The 15,741-nt window shown below is 45.5% G+C and overlaps 1 pseudogene; it reads left to right on the top strand.

Moving 5' to 3' along the window:
* Positions 1-10,096: 10,096 nt before the first annotated feature.
* On the top strand, positions 10,097-12,100 carry LOC140213546 (uncharacterized; annotated as a pseudogene).
* Positions 12,101-15,741: the final 3,641 nt, after the last annotated feature.

Raw genomic sequence — 15,741 nt, 5'->3', positions numbered from 1 at the left:
GTTGACGCAAATTCTATCTGCAGCAGGTAAAAAGTCTAGAGGAAGTTGAGGTGGGCTTTGAAACATGTTCCTTCCTTTGCTATGCTGGCGCGTCATTGACTAAAATTTTCTTCTTCTGTGAATCTGCTCTTGACTTTTGTACATAGTGTTTACGTCTCAGTAGGATAGATCTGTGTGACGGATAAAACAACCCAATACAATGTACAGAGAGCGCTCATGTCTCGTAGTAAATTTATAATTTCAGTTAACTGTTTTGACGAACCTGATTAGCCAAAAATAAGCAAATAACTGAGGTATTCTTGAGATAAGTTATTGATATCTGAATTTTAAATCTTTCATTTTGTAGAAAGCTTGCTTTGACATGAAGTTAATATTGAAAATGGACATGTACTCGCAGGCACATTTCTCTAACTTTAGGAACTGTTGAGTCGCTAATAATTTTTGGAAGGTATTACATTTAAGATTGAAATGTTTATGCTTATTTATAAGATGTTTGACAGCATTTCCATTACTTATATTTCAAAGGAACCTGGCAGCACATCTACATCGCAGGAAATAGAGCTTGGAAGATCTTTTCTCTCTCCTTTCCTGCATCAAGCTCAGAAACTCGCTGAGTTCACTTGTTCAAAATGGGGACGGAACAGCGGTACAAGTTTCAGCATTAACTCATAAACAGCATCAGAAATGTTCCGACTTTCAATTTTGCACCTGCTTCTTAAAGAACTAGTTTTGCCCTGAAGCCTTGTTATGCATGAACAGTTCATAAATGTCGGGTGGGTCTTCCTAAAGCTTCAGATTGGGGCGACTGTGGGTCACTCCGCACGCTCTTGCAGGCGGCGTGTTGGGGCTTACGTTATAGCGTAAGTACCGGGTACACGTGTTTTCTGAATAGGTTGTGCTTCAGTGGCATATAGCCCTAATATAGAGGCAATTTTTGGAAATGCCATCGCAGAGCTGTATATCACTTAATTCCAAAATTCCGCTTGGAGCGCAAGGACAGTTTATTTTCGCTTGCATTACAGCGTGGATTTTTCTTGGAACAGGTTGTGAAATATTTGCAGTCACATTTTTCTATAAGAGTGAAATGGTGTGAACTCATTAGTATTTCTTGCAATTATCTTGGTGGTTAACGTTACAGCTATCTTTCGCACGCAAACTGTAGAAACGGTTAACTGTTAGAAGAAATTATCCAAGTTCGCTTCCTTGCGTTCTCGTGAATTTTCTTCCCCATCGCAATTTTCTCCTCATAAGACGGGCACCTTCGCCCACATTTGAGGGACGTATGCTTATATGCGCCAAATCGCTTGAGTTTCCATGTCTCTTTCTATGCGTCATTCGGAAGCCTTTCTCAGTCTGCGTCTTTCAAACAGGCACCGCAAATTTTGAAGGAGCCTGTGGCCCTAACAATGTGCTGACTGTGTCGGACCAAGGCAAAGATGACGTTACTTCTTTAGCCATCACTCACGAAGTATCCCACGCGTAAGTACCATAGCAAAAGCTGCTGTGTCTGAATGGTGTTGTGTTCTTTTTAAGACCGCAGCTCTTAGGCTCCCTTTCCAGTTTTTGGACGTCGTCGGGCGTAGGCGGCGTGGCCGAGCGAACAATAGCCGCAAAATATCAAGGAGCGAACGCGGAGCACAGCGGAGGCTGAAATACTACGAGAGCGAAGAGAGCGCGAGAAGGAAAGCGTAGGAAGCCCCATTGAAACACCACCAGGTGGCGCTCACGTCCGCGCATCGGCGGCGACGGCCGTGCGAGTAAAAGAAAAAAAAAGTTTCATAAAGCAGGCTTTCGCTCATAACGGTCACAGCAAGCGTTTCCCTATAAAAGTTAACGGTTGCACAAGCATCCGTTGCCGGGTAGAGGCAAATGTGCAGCCGGTCTACATACAGCGCCGCGAGTCGTGGTTCCGCCAGTCGGTGCGGTGATCGCTGCGATGCCTCGATATAACGTGAAATGAAAACACGTATACAACTGCGCCAAAATTTCGCATTAGGGAGTATCGTAATCCTAGGAGATTTTTTTAGAACTCCAAGGATAGTTTCCCACTCTATTGAGATTTAATGCTCTGTGGACTGGCTATCTGGTGGGCAATGTCATCACGCAGGTTAGCTTCCAGATCATCTATTTATTCAGGAAGGTCTACTCTGCGAGCGGCATAAGCACAAGTCTGCCCGAAAGAAGGCCCTCACATACCGCCCAGGTCACTGGCAGCTAAACCAACATCAGGCCCTTGAGCACCGTGTTGTGTGATTTGTCGCTATCGAATTCTTCCCAGTTATACGTACCGATCCACAGATTTTGAGCAGCATTTTTGAGCGCCCTTCTCAGCGGAAGTCCACAAATTAGGGACGTCAACTAACACGCTTCTGTGGCGGCAGATGAAACAGGCACAGTTTTTGTGGCCACGCGCAATATGTCGCAACTATTTTGTGCGGGAGGCCCTAATTTATAATGTCCGGAGGAAACAGATTTTTCACAACGAGCCTCAGCATGCCAAATTAGCGGTAGCGTTTTCTCAAACAAAAAAAGGACAAAGAAAACGTGCAATTTCGTGCGGGATGTTTTTCAAGCGAAAAAGCCTATTGAAACGATGAAAATTTAGTGGCGACATTGCGTAACCTCAAACACTTTGTGATGTAGATATGGTGTGGATATAAATATGGTGGTGCCTTACCAAACTTCAAGCTTCCCATGTAGCTCGCCCTATCTGAGCCACTTAAAGCAGCAATGATATTTATTCATTTCTTTTTATACAAGTGGAGGTCAGGGCCACAAGTATCACTCAGACCTCCTGTGATTACCAGTATTAAACATATTATTGGCGTTATTGCATTACTGCAGAAAACAAGGTAAACAACGTTGGGAGAGGAAATAATAAGGATCAATAAATGTTTACAACATACTAGAAAGCGTGAGGATTATATATCATAGCATAAGAAGCCAACAAAGTCATCCAAGGACAACACAGGGGAAATCACTAGTACTTACAAATTGATATAAGGAAAGCATAAATTAATGGAAATGAAAGTGGATGAGAAAGCAACTTGCGCACGTGGGCAACCATCACACGCCTTAGCATTACGCGCGCAATGCTCTACCAATTGTGCTACTGACGGTGGTGGTCTCCCGTTCACTTACCAGGGTATTTATGTGTTACTACTAGAACTACCCTTGGGAGTGTTAGCCAGCGCCACCACAAACAAACCTTGGCGGCGGATGTGAAACATTTTTTCTGCCGCAGGCTTCACGAGTACATGATCTTTTTGGGTGAAAGCTACATTGATGCCTTAAGTTGTGTGCTTATTGAGCAGCTGTAATTAGTAAAATAAAGAAAGTTAGTGGATTTCCCTATGGTATATTTCTTCGTGCCACATTTACAAGCGAATTCGCTCTTGCAGATTGAAGCTTGTGCAAAATTGACACTTTTGGTACACACTTTTTCCAGAATAGGATCTTCTCACGATGGCGAAGGTAACGCGCACAGTTGCTCAGACATTGGATACATAATGAGCCCATACATGGTACCAGCCGCCAATCCGTCCTACTCCCCTTGCAGCATTGCCGATATTGAAAACTTTTTGGCGTAAGTTCACTTATTAGCGCTATTTGTGCAATACAAATGTGCAAATTTGTTGAGGAACGCAGACGTTACAAATCTAAGCTGACACAGACGAATTAATTAATTTGCAGGCTGCGGTTAAGGCTTATTTTGTTCCACGCATAACAGAGCTAAGATGTTCATCAGTCTGATAGAGCTCTAAATCACTACATGCTCGTTGTCTGAAAGCTGAAAGCTGAAAGCTTTCAATACAATGAGAGCCTTGTTAAGGATAATGTACAAGTGAAGATTTTTGGCCCAAGTTTATTTAAGGCTGAAGGAAAATATCAAGTACAAGTTATCAGACTTCATAAAGAACTTGAACTAATAACGTAATAGGTTTACCGAGCCCTGGCTGTAATAAATAATGTAGCAACTATTATTTAGAAAGAACTATTTTTCTATATCATTCCCCATGGTATATGAGTCAGGATTTAGCAAGTAGTCGGCTTCAACTGAACTCCATACACTACATACATACAGCTTAATACATTAAAACACATACAAGAACTGCAATCGTAAGCGAGAGACTTTGTGCAAAGAGACTATAGCGCAAATATGGCTTTTGAAACTGTTCACCAAAGTAACATAATAGACGCACACATGAGAATAAATCAAGATGGATGGGGTATTCTGGCGCCTAGGCACCAAAGTTTTTTGTATATAGCCTAATTTGAGGGGAAGGAAATCGCTGCTATTAGGCGCACGCAATCGTTAGGCGCACACAATGAAACATTCGCTGTAATTTTGCGTGTATTTCAACCCTCAGACGGCGCAGACTTTCATTAAATATAAGGTTGTTTGATAACATCCTTTTCAATACACCGATAAAACGCGGGAACAAGGTTTTCAAGCTTTTTTAGCGGCTCGACCATTTTCGATGTCAAAAAGCGGAGTTGAGACGAAGGTAGCACACCAGCCAACAACTTGCTATGACAATTTAGGAAAAAACTGCGGGTGCGTAGATGCGCGAAGTAGTACTGCGCCCAGTGCCTGGCGTTGCTACAGAGCGATCCTGAATTCTTGGCACACACACTGAACCAGGGTAGCTCGTGCGTTCGCATACCCATGAATATGAACATGGAAAAAGAGTCGCAACTGCACAATTCCTAGAACAACGGAATCACAATGAGTTTGTTTTGTGTGTTTCATTTATTTTACCTTTACGTTATCATTTCTACTGCTGACTAAAACATCAATATTTTTTTAATCCTGTGGTTTTCTCAACTTTATTATTTGCTGCCATTATATGACTGTGACACGTACACTGACATTGGAATCCATCTCACGGTTTATACGCTTTACTTAAGGACACACATATGCACCTTAAATGGACGCTGCTTGCGACATTTGAAGTGTGATCTTTCTTTAGTTTGCGATAAAAATATATCCAAACTTCACATGATTGAAGTGACCTCACGTTACCTTGAGGGAACGGCACTCCTAAACATATAATGGACTCATCCTTTTGGTAGATGTCGACATTGCGATGGGTCTGGCTAACTGCTTTATTGCCGACGGAGGCCGATGAAGGTGCTCCGCGCACTGATGACGCTTAAATATAAAAAGTTAAAGTCTAAAGCTAGCAAGTTATTACATTACGTAGGACTGAAAAATGAGGACAAGCAAGAACAAAACACGAACAAAAACGAGATAGAGCGCTCACGCATCTTCTCTTGCATGAAAACGCTGTATCTGAAGTATCCACGTACCTTTACTATTGCATTTACGCAGCAAGGAAGCAGCTGACTGCTTATTTAACGACACGAGTGATCCACACCTCGAAGACAACAGGGCCGCTTACTGCACCCGCTTCCTGGCAAAGGGCGATAAACTGCTGCGGACTGAGGTTCGAAAATGTATTGCTTCTATCTGTCCATAGATCTGCCCCATATATAGTGTGCATATTGATTCATAAATGCTTTATCCAGTGAAATTTACAATATGGGCATTCGGAAACAACGAATTGTGTTATTGTGGGGCTAGCCCCTATGCATGCATGCATATTGAATAGGACTTTTTTGACAGTTTCCACCTTTCTGGATATTTCGAAGGCTTTTTTAAATGCTCAGTTTCAGTTTCAGTTTATTGATGCGATTGAAATGCTTTACAGAAAAGGTAACTCTACGAGGTCCCATAGTCAAAGACTGGGAAGGGACCTCCAACAATAAATACATAGAAAAAGTACACTTAATACGGTTAACAACAGCAGTAGCAATCCTATGGAACAAAAAATGTTAACAAAATCAAGTCATAGTAATAACAATAAAGTATACACACAAAAGGCAGATCCTTGGAATATTATTCCGCATACAGAAGCGTAAAAACAATAAACACCACAATCACTTTCCCAACATGTGATGACGAAGTTTCCTCTTAAATAAATGAGTGGACGGAAATGATTTAATGGAGGGTGGTAGTGAATTCCATATTAATCTTGCCGAAGAGTTCGCAGTAAACTTGCCGTAATTAGTCCTTGTTTTTGGTAGGAGGTAGTTATTATGGAGTGAAAATCGGGTGTCAGTGAAATGTGGGGTTTGGTATTTTCTTATCAACGAAATTGGCAATTCTCCTCGACAAAATTTGTACGTCAGGACACTAACAGAACATTTATTCAAATCCACTACTGACAAAATATTATATGTGCGGATTAATGGCAGAGCACTAGATAAAGAATGGCATCAACTGAATATTGTCGAAGCTTGGTTTTGTGTGTGCTGCAGGGGCGCCAATTGAGTTGCGTTGGTATTGCCCCAACAAGAAATGCAGTAAGCGATGTGGGTGTGAAGAAATTCTTAGTAGATTGAACTTAATATACGTACAGGAAAATAGGGGCGGACTTTGATTACTATTCTGATACCATATGCCGCTTTACGGGTTAATAAGGATATGTGAGTTGTAAATTTCAAATGATTGTCGAGTTCAACTCCAAGAAATGTTGCATGGTCAACAGTCTGAAGTGAAGTCCGACCAATGTTAATGAATGGCTACTCCTGTAAACTTTTTTGTGGGGATAAAAAAATTACAAATTTTGATTTAGTAGCATTAATATTAGTCATATTATCTCGGCACCAATTAACGATTTTAGCCACGTCAGCATTAGGGTAAGATATTAGTGATTCCGAGGAAGCGTTAGAACAATAAATTGTTGTGTCGTCAGCATATAAAATACAACTAGAATGTGTAATGTATTCTGGAAGGTCATTGATGTACACGAGGAATAAAATTGGTCCTAGTATTGAACCTTGTGGAACCCCAACGTTAGTTAGTTTGGTAGCGCATGAGTATCAGAAATAGAAACGAAATGTTCTCGATAATGTAGATAACTGTGAATTAGGGAAAGTGCTGGACCACACACGTTAACAGTGTTTAGTTTAGCAAAAAGTATGTCATGATTTAATGAATCGAAAGCTTTAGAAAAATCAATAATCAAGGCACCAGCCAATTTACCTGTGTCAATGGCTGTTTTAAGATAAGTTAAAGTAACCAGCGCTAATTTAGCTGAGAAACCAGATCGAAAGCCAAATTGATTAGATACAAAAAACTGAACTTTGTTAAATAGCTAGTTAACCGTACTAAGAATAATTTTTCTATTACCTTGCTGAAAAATGATAAAATATATATAGGGCAGTAGTTTAATAACGAGCTTTTGCTACCCTTTGTGAAAACAGGAATGACTTTGGCGATTTTTCAGCAGCTAGGAAAGACGCCCGTTTTGAAAATAAGATTTATTATGTGTGAGAGTGTGTCACTGATAAGATGAGCTATAAGCTTTACATGAGACGACCTCAAGTTATCTAAACCAGCTCCCGTGTTTATTTAAGCTCAGAATGGTCGTGCGCACTTCTTCTGGGCAGACTGGACAGAGAAAAAAACTGTGTTGCAGACGACGATAAGCCTTGTCGATGTGAACTGAGAGGTCGTGGCTGGTAATTGTATTGTACCATGTGTTGCTGCTACACAACTTAACCGCACTAAACAGTGATCCCAGAGTACTTAATTGCATTCAAGTGTTCATTTCTTCTCGTTAGAACTTTGCTGCAGATGATGATTTCACATCTCACATGGTTTGAGTAGAATCCTGCATCCACAGTGGGCCTGTTCTTGGCCTTTTCTTGTTTTTGTTATGTGGAACGACGTACACTTCCTTACTTTTACTCAGATTTGTTTATTTTCGGACGATTCTTTATATATTGCAAAGTAAGTAATTGTCCGGATGTCACGTCTCTTCAAGCTGACTTAAACAACGTCCATGAAGGATGCTTTACTTGCTGCATGGAGCTTAGCATTAGTAAATGGAAATGTTGTTATAAAACTGTGTGTCCTGCCTGTGGCCTCAACGACTCTCCTCATCAATCCGCAAACACCTACCGCTAACTTGGCGTTCATATAAGTAGTAAACGGTTAAAAAAGTTCTAAGATGCCTAATATCCGAAAAAGGGCTCTTTATTTGTTTGAAGAAAGTATTTTTCCATGCATCAGTTCCATTAAGGTTGCTGTTGCGCACCACATGCATTGCACCAACATCCAGGAGAAAGCCATAGAGGAACCGGCACCGAAGAAGCGAGCCATCGAGGCCACGCGCACGCCAACAGAAAACGATCGCATCGACAGCCTCGAAACGAAATTCGAAGCGACATTCAGCAAACTCGAACAACTAATCACGACGAACATCGCAGCAGTGACAGCATTGAAACAAACAATGGAGACCTACCAAGCTGAGAACACGAACAGATTCGCCTACATCGAAAGGACCCTACAGCCGATGGTAAACCGCCCGACGTTTGCGCCCCTCTTCGCGCAACATCCACCCGACCAGGGAGCCCCGTACACGCCAACGCAATCATGGCCGCCCACGCAACACCAGCAGCAGTAGGTGTAACCGCGGGGCAGTGGAAGTGTCGCGGCTTCGGAAGGAAGAAGGCAGTCATCCAACAGCACATCGTACATGCCGCGCGCAAGCCAGACGTTATACTACTACAAGAAACACTAACCGACGCACCATCCCTCCCCGGCTTCAGAGTGCACAAGGGACCACCTGACGGCAGAGGCCTGTGCACCCTGGTCAGGAAGGGACTCACGTTCGTCGAACACGAGCTGCAAAGCAATATCAAGATCGAGCACACATTCACCGAAATCATCCCGGGCAAGAAGAGAATAGGAAGCATATTTCTGCTCAACGTCTACAGCAACCCATCGCAGAGAAAACAGATTCAAAACATTACTGCACAGAGCCAGCACCGCAGCGTGCCGCAACACGCTGATCGCTTGCGGAGACTTCAACGCGATGAACCCTGCCTGGGGCTACAACAAGTACACAGCAAAGGGCCGCGCCCTGTACCAAGACGCCACGGAACTCTACTTCACCCTCATCACGGACCCGACACATCCGACGAGAATTGGTAACTCCGTGTCCCGGGACACCACTCCGGACCTCACGTTCGTCAAGAACGACATCCGGGGTGCGATCACCTGGAGAAACACGGGAACCGACATAGGCAGTGACCACACCATCGTGGAAATCGGCATACCGGAACACAACGACACCAGCAGCAAAACACACAGATGGATAGACTGGGATGCCTTTCGAGACGCCAGAAGCCAGCAGAGCGACGGTGACGACGAGATCGAAGACATCGACTCGCGGACGGCCGAAATCACCAAGAGCGTACGCAACGCGACCAAAGAAATTGAAACGGGCGCGGAGATGGACAAAGTAGACAGCTGGCTTGCGGATCTCATCGAAGCCAAACAGTCGATATTCAATCGCTGGAAGAAACAACGCCTTAACCCCCAGACTGAGAAAGAAGGTGGCGGAGCTGAACCGAGCGATCAAGGATCACTGCCGCGCTCTCAGCACGCAGCAGTGGAACGAGATCTGCAACGCGGCAGACGGGCAGATGCACAGCGGGAAGACGTGGAACCTGCTGCCGCACCTGCTCGACGAAACCAAGACCAAGTCGCACCAAAGGGACAGGCTCGCCAGGCTCATACATCGGGCGGTCTCAGCACACGGCGTCGATGAAGTCACCAGGCGCATTAACGACAAATACCTGCCTACTACACCCACCGACCAACACGCGCCGTACAGCGGCCTGCCTAACGCGAAGCTCGATCGTGACATCGACGTCGAGGAGGTACGCGCGGCCCTGCACGACCTCAACAGCCGGTCGGCAGCCGGCCCGGACGTCGTCACGAACAAGGCGCTCAAGAACCTCGATGACGGCTCAATTGAAAAACTCGCAAAATACTACAACAAGTGCTGGAGTGCGGGCGCGCTGCCAAAGCTGTGGAAGACAGCCAAGACCATCCTGATCCCCAAGCCGGGGAAGCCGCCGGACACGGATAACCTCCGGCCCATCTCGCTCACGTCCTGCGTTGGCTAAGGTGCTGGAGCACGTCCTGCTCAACAGGTGGCAAGACTACCTGGAACGAGAAAGGCTGTACCCGGCCACTTTGATCGGCTTCAAACATCACCTCAGCACGCAGGACGCGATGCTGCAGCTCAAATACGAAATCATCGATGATTGCGGCAGCGCCCGCGACAACAAAGCAATCCTAGGGCTCGACCTGCAGAGCACCTTCGATAAGATGAAACACTCGGCGATTCTGTCCCAAGTCTCCAAGCTCAACATGGGCGAAAGATCCTACAACTACATCAAGGGCTTCCTAACGGACAGGGCCGTCGAGCTACGAGCAGGCGACCTACATACGCAAGAGAAGAAGCTCGGGAGCACCGGCAAACCGCAGGGACCAGTCATTTCGCAGAAGCTGTTCAACTTGGTAATAATCGGAGTGGCCGAAAAGCTCGGGCACATCGAAGACGTCAGGCACACCATCTACGCGGACGATATCACGCTATGGGTGACCGGTGGCAGCGACGCCCACATTGAGGGCGCGCTGCAAGCCGCCGTCGACGCAATAGAAGACCAGCTGGAAGGCACCGGACTGAGATGTTCGCCGAGCAAATCGGAGCTTCTCATACTCCCACGTACCAAAAACAGCAGAGGCAAGACCAGCCAACGCGAAAACGAAAAAATCAGAATCGTCACCAAATCCGGCAACGTGATTCCCGAGGTCGGCAAAATTAGGATCCTAGGCATGGTCATCGAAAAGCATGGAAGAAATGGCGAAACCATCACCTGTCTCAAGGCAAAGGCAGCCAAAGCGATTCGACTCCTCAAACGAGTCACTTCCCGAAACGCTGACATGAGAGAGGAGAGCCTAATTAGGCTCGTTCAATCTTTCGTCATCAGCCACGTCGCGTATGTTGCAGCCTACCACAGATGGCGGCAGCACGAATGAAACAAAATCAACGTGCTCATCAAAAGAGCGTACAAGACGGCACTGGGCCTGTTCGAGTCCACGAGCACGACCCGCTTGTTACTACTCGGTATACACAATACGCTCGAAGAAATAGCCGAAGCGCAGCGGACCTCTCAACTGGAGCGGTTGTCCATGACCAAAGCCGGGAGGAAGATAATGGACGATCTGGTAATTAGACGCTCGAACGAGGTGGAGATGAAGCTCCCCGTCCCCGAAGAGGTCCGACGCCGGACCAGAATCGACCCCATACCGAAGAACATGAATCCCGAGTTCAACAAGGGAAGAAGAGCGGCGAGGGCCAAGGCTCGCATCGACCAGCATGCCAACGACGAACACGCGCGGTACGTGGACGCGGGCGACTACCAACGGAACGCCTTCGCAGCGGTCGTCATAGAGGCGTCACCCGGCGCCACGAGGACGGCAGCGGGCGTGAGAAGCGCCGGAGCGGAACAAGCGGAGGAGGTAGCCACCGCCCTGGCCATCGCCGACGCAGACTGCCACACGGTGCTGAGTGACTCAAGACAGGCGGTGCGAAACTTCGCCTAAGGCCAAATATGCAGGGAGGCTGAGCGCGTACTGCCAGCGGTCAAACTAGAAGAACGAAAAGTACGACTCAAGTGGTTCCCGGCGCACGCGGGCGACGCGTCGGAACGCAATAAGAACCATAATGAGACGGCACACGCAGAGTTGCGAGCGCTAACCAACCGCGCGACAGACCGTCTGACGTGGTTCGGAACCAAGGACCGCATGACGGATTACAATGAAATCACGAAGGCCTACCGCCTCGCTCGCAGGACCCTCCCACCCCCGCACCCGAGACTGAGTCGAGCGGAGGCGGTAGTACTGAGACAGCTCCAGACCGGATCGCTACCGAGCCCGAGACTGATGAATCGCATGTACCCCGAGACATATCTGACCGAGATGTGCAGAGTCTGCCGGAGGGAGACCGCAGACTACACGCACATCTTGTGGGACTGCGTCAAATATCCAGAAGAAGCAAAATCAAGAACACTCCCACCGCGGCTCGAGGCAGCCGCGAAGAGCTACGACCGAGACGATCAGCTCTGGGCCGTCCAGCAGGTCCTCGAGGTGCTCGAAAGGCATGGACCCAGCGAGCCGGCAACGGCGAGCGGAGACCCGCACCGAGTAACGGCGACTTCGAGGATGACGTAGGCCTTCGTCGGGGCGCGCGAGCGCTCAACTACAGGCAAAAATAAAGTTGGCTCCTATTCAATCCAATCCAATGCACCACCCCCCATCCCTCCTATACTATAATACTCTTAATCTCTCTGGGATCAACATCAGGTCACAATAGTAGATGACCTTAAAGTAGTACAATATTGCTTTGCCCATTTCTTTCAAGCTAACCACTATTTTGCTGCTAGGCTTACATTTCATTACTCTCTTTCCGCAGGAATAAATCGCGCCTTTTTCTTTTCATAAATATATAATCACAGCACATAACTCTGCTACCTCAGGATGTACCCGGCGTATTATTCTTTTGCTCGTCGTCATCGAGCGCATAAGGTTAATGTAGCGCGCCATAAAGCCGTCACGCGCTCGAAATCATGCCGCCCTGGGCGTTCAATTGATTGCAATAATCTACCTACAATATGAGTAAGCATTAGTGACCCCATTCATGTTAATAATGCAATAACTGACATGAAATCAAATGGTATCAAGCAAAATGCGATATAATTCCTAAGCAAGAGCACAGCCTGTTTGTTATAGCGTAATATTGCGTATTTATTTACCCCGTGTTGTGTACCTCACTGTGCCTATTCTTTCTGAACTATCACAAGTTTTCCATTCCTCATCTTTATTTTGTTCTTCTGCACCCTCCCATTTCCTGCTGTATTAATGAATTTCGCATAACATATTTCCCACCTCCCACCTACAATGTACTAAGTGCCTTGGGGCTTCTGCAAAAACAAACAGCAAACGGAAAAAAAATAATCAAAAGAAACGCGCACTGCTTTTCATCGCGTGAAACAAGACACATCATTTAAACGTTGTGCATTAATGGTGGACCTGCTCTTTTGTTGCCACTTCAATTTCATATTTTGCGCTTTCCAGCTCCTTTCCACACTTCATCTATTGTTATCACAATATACGAAAGTACCGATATATCGAGTCATATCAACAGAAGCATGACACTAGCTTTAAGTCTGGCTGTACATTCTACAAACACCGCGTTTTAGGTAATCATAAGCGCAAGACCATGGATAGGGCTTATAATCTTTGTAACGAATTTCTTCTACCACCAGAGAAGTATCAGCCATCACCATTATTCAGGGAAAACATTAACAAAATGAGAAACGGCTGATGCTTCTTTCTCACAATATTCAATTTGTTGCGCCGGGACATATGCTGAAATGGTGACGCGTGATAGAACATTTGAACGGTGACTCTCGCCTTGTACCGAAGCTTAGCTGCCCACTAAGGCGCGTGCGGCCCGCAAGACATAACAATACCGTTTCTGCTCTCGCGTGTGCTGTTTTCCGTATGGTAGTTATCTGTCTCATTCAGGGACATCTGCTCCTTGTGTGCATATATGTTGTGTAGGCCTTCAATAGCAATAGTACCCTTTGCGGATGCGGAGGGAAGTCCCATGTGTCTTCCCCTTGCCTCAGCTTCTTCCGACATGCGGACACTTCAGCAGGGAGAGAACCAAACGCCTGTTTAGCCTCCGCACACTGGTGTGACAAAAGGGGAGGGGGGCTTAATGTGGCAGTAAAGTTGGCGCATACCACTAGCTATAGCAGTGGACTAGCGATATCAATAGCCCACATTTTGCTTACATCCATGAAGTGCTTCGCACACTACCGTTACATAAAGCTATCATTTTTACGCGTCCTAATCCAAAATATTTTATTGGAGCACCTAAAGGACTCGGCGTTTCTGATTTGTGTACCTTTACAGGGATATTTTGGCGATAGCGACAAATGCAAGGGTAGCGTTTGCAAGTGGAAGAAAAGTCTTATGTAGGACGCGGAAACTCCCGCCACGCTCATGGTGTCGTCATTGTTCCCTGGGCGTGTTATTTATTTGCTTGACGTTATATCTGGTATTTGTCCACCTCAGAATGTGTCTTGTTTCTTCATGTGAGCATGTTGCCAAACCTAAGGAAGCGTGTTCAACACGTGCCGCATAGTAACAATCAGATCAGCGAGAGTTCAAGTGGCGAGCATACGAGGCGCACATTACTTTCATGTTCACAGAGCTTATGGAGGTACAGTATTGGTAGGGAAAAATATGCTAATGCAAAGAACTCTGTCTACATTTTTGTGTGCGAACATAGAACAAAAAAGAATGAATGTGGGCTGTTGCTACAGCAGTCAATCCTGGAGAGCAGGATCGGCCCCGCAGCTGCCATTACTGGTTGCCGCCTCTTCAACATATGTATTCTGGATTGAGCTGCCGTCTCCATCTTCTTTGTGTTCGACTACGGCGCCTTGCATTTGCGGACGTTGATGTTATTTTTTTTTTTGGAACAAGTAGTTCTAAATTACGTTTTCTTTTCCTGCGCGTTCACAATGAGTAAGAGTGGGTATTTCATCTTCAATATTGTTCTAGCTGTTGAGTTTTCACTTTTACTCGATGGTGGCGACATCGAGTTGATTGTTTGGATTTTCTTATATCCTTTTTCGAAAAAACCCTCACGCCTAATAAAGGCGTTTCCCAAGTGTAAATTTGTGAAGTAGTTGTAGTATATATCAATGGTCGGGATAGATATTTATGGTTCTACGGTTGGGGCTCTGCCAATGCCGGTACAGTAACCTCGTCAAGCTCATTGATGAAGTAGCTAACAGCGGCTGCCCTACACATTTCTTTTATGAAATAATATTTGATTGCACCGATTGAATAAATGAATGATATATTTTTTATACATTCTATTTACCACCCTACATCTTCAACGTTGAAGCGATGCTTGATGATGCAACCAGCGCAAGAGGGAACACAGAACGCTAGAACGGCGACAAGGACTAGCCTGGTCTCACACTATGCTTCAGTTTTTTTCGAAGCAATTCTACCCCGTCTTAAATAGAGCAAGATCACCCAACTGCTGAACTAAAACCCACACACGGAAGCTTCTTTCGTGCTTTCAAATTAGTGCCTTAGACAGAAGAGAATGTTACCAAAATTAGAAGCAACGACCAGAGGATACCTGAATTTTACAATATGCGTCCGGCGTTGGTACACAGATACACGAAGCAGATTCTGCCCCCGGCTATCTTATAATCGCAACACTGCAGGGCAATGAAGACTGACATTTCATTCTTGCGCGACCAGGACGGAAACAGTTCGAACAGACTGAGGCTATCATCATCCCACTCCCGCAGGTTTTGAACACCACATTAGCCCTCTTCACCATGTCCACGTGATCTATTATCCCATTTTCAGGCAGGCAACATGCAGTTGTACGTGATACTGTAAAAAAAGAAAGAATTATCTGCCTCCCTTCCACTCTGCGAAAGTGGACGTAAAGCGAAGCTGGTGCAGACGTTATACAAGTACCCCCAACCAAAAAGACGTTCGACGATGTTACACAAGTATCAACACCAAAACGTGTACGTCAAGCTAGCATGTACATATACGGAAGTGCAGGATACATTCACATTCTTCTAGACCATCCTCTAAGCAGGGGTACCTGATAGAACTAAAATTATCTTTAAATGTAGAGTTCATGAGAAAGTCCGTAAATATGATTTACACACAACCTACAGACAGGATAGCATCTGATTGTAGTTTGAATAAACAAGGAAATATAATTTTCTTATGCGAAAACTAAAACAGAATGCCTTGCACTTGCC

Source organism: Dermacentor andersoni, chromosome 10, assembly GCF_023375885.2.
Source record: "Dermacentor andersoni chromosome 10, qqDerAnde1_hic_scaffold, whole genome shotgun sequence".
NCBI classification, from domain to species: Eukaryota; Metazoa; Arthropoda; class Arachnida; order Ixodida; family Ixodidae; genus Dermacentor; species Dermacentor andersoni.
Note: the sequence above shows the minus strand (reverse complement) of the source record. Positions and strands in the feature narration are given on the sequence as shown.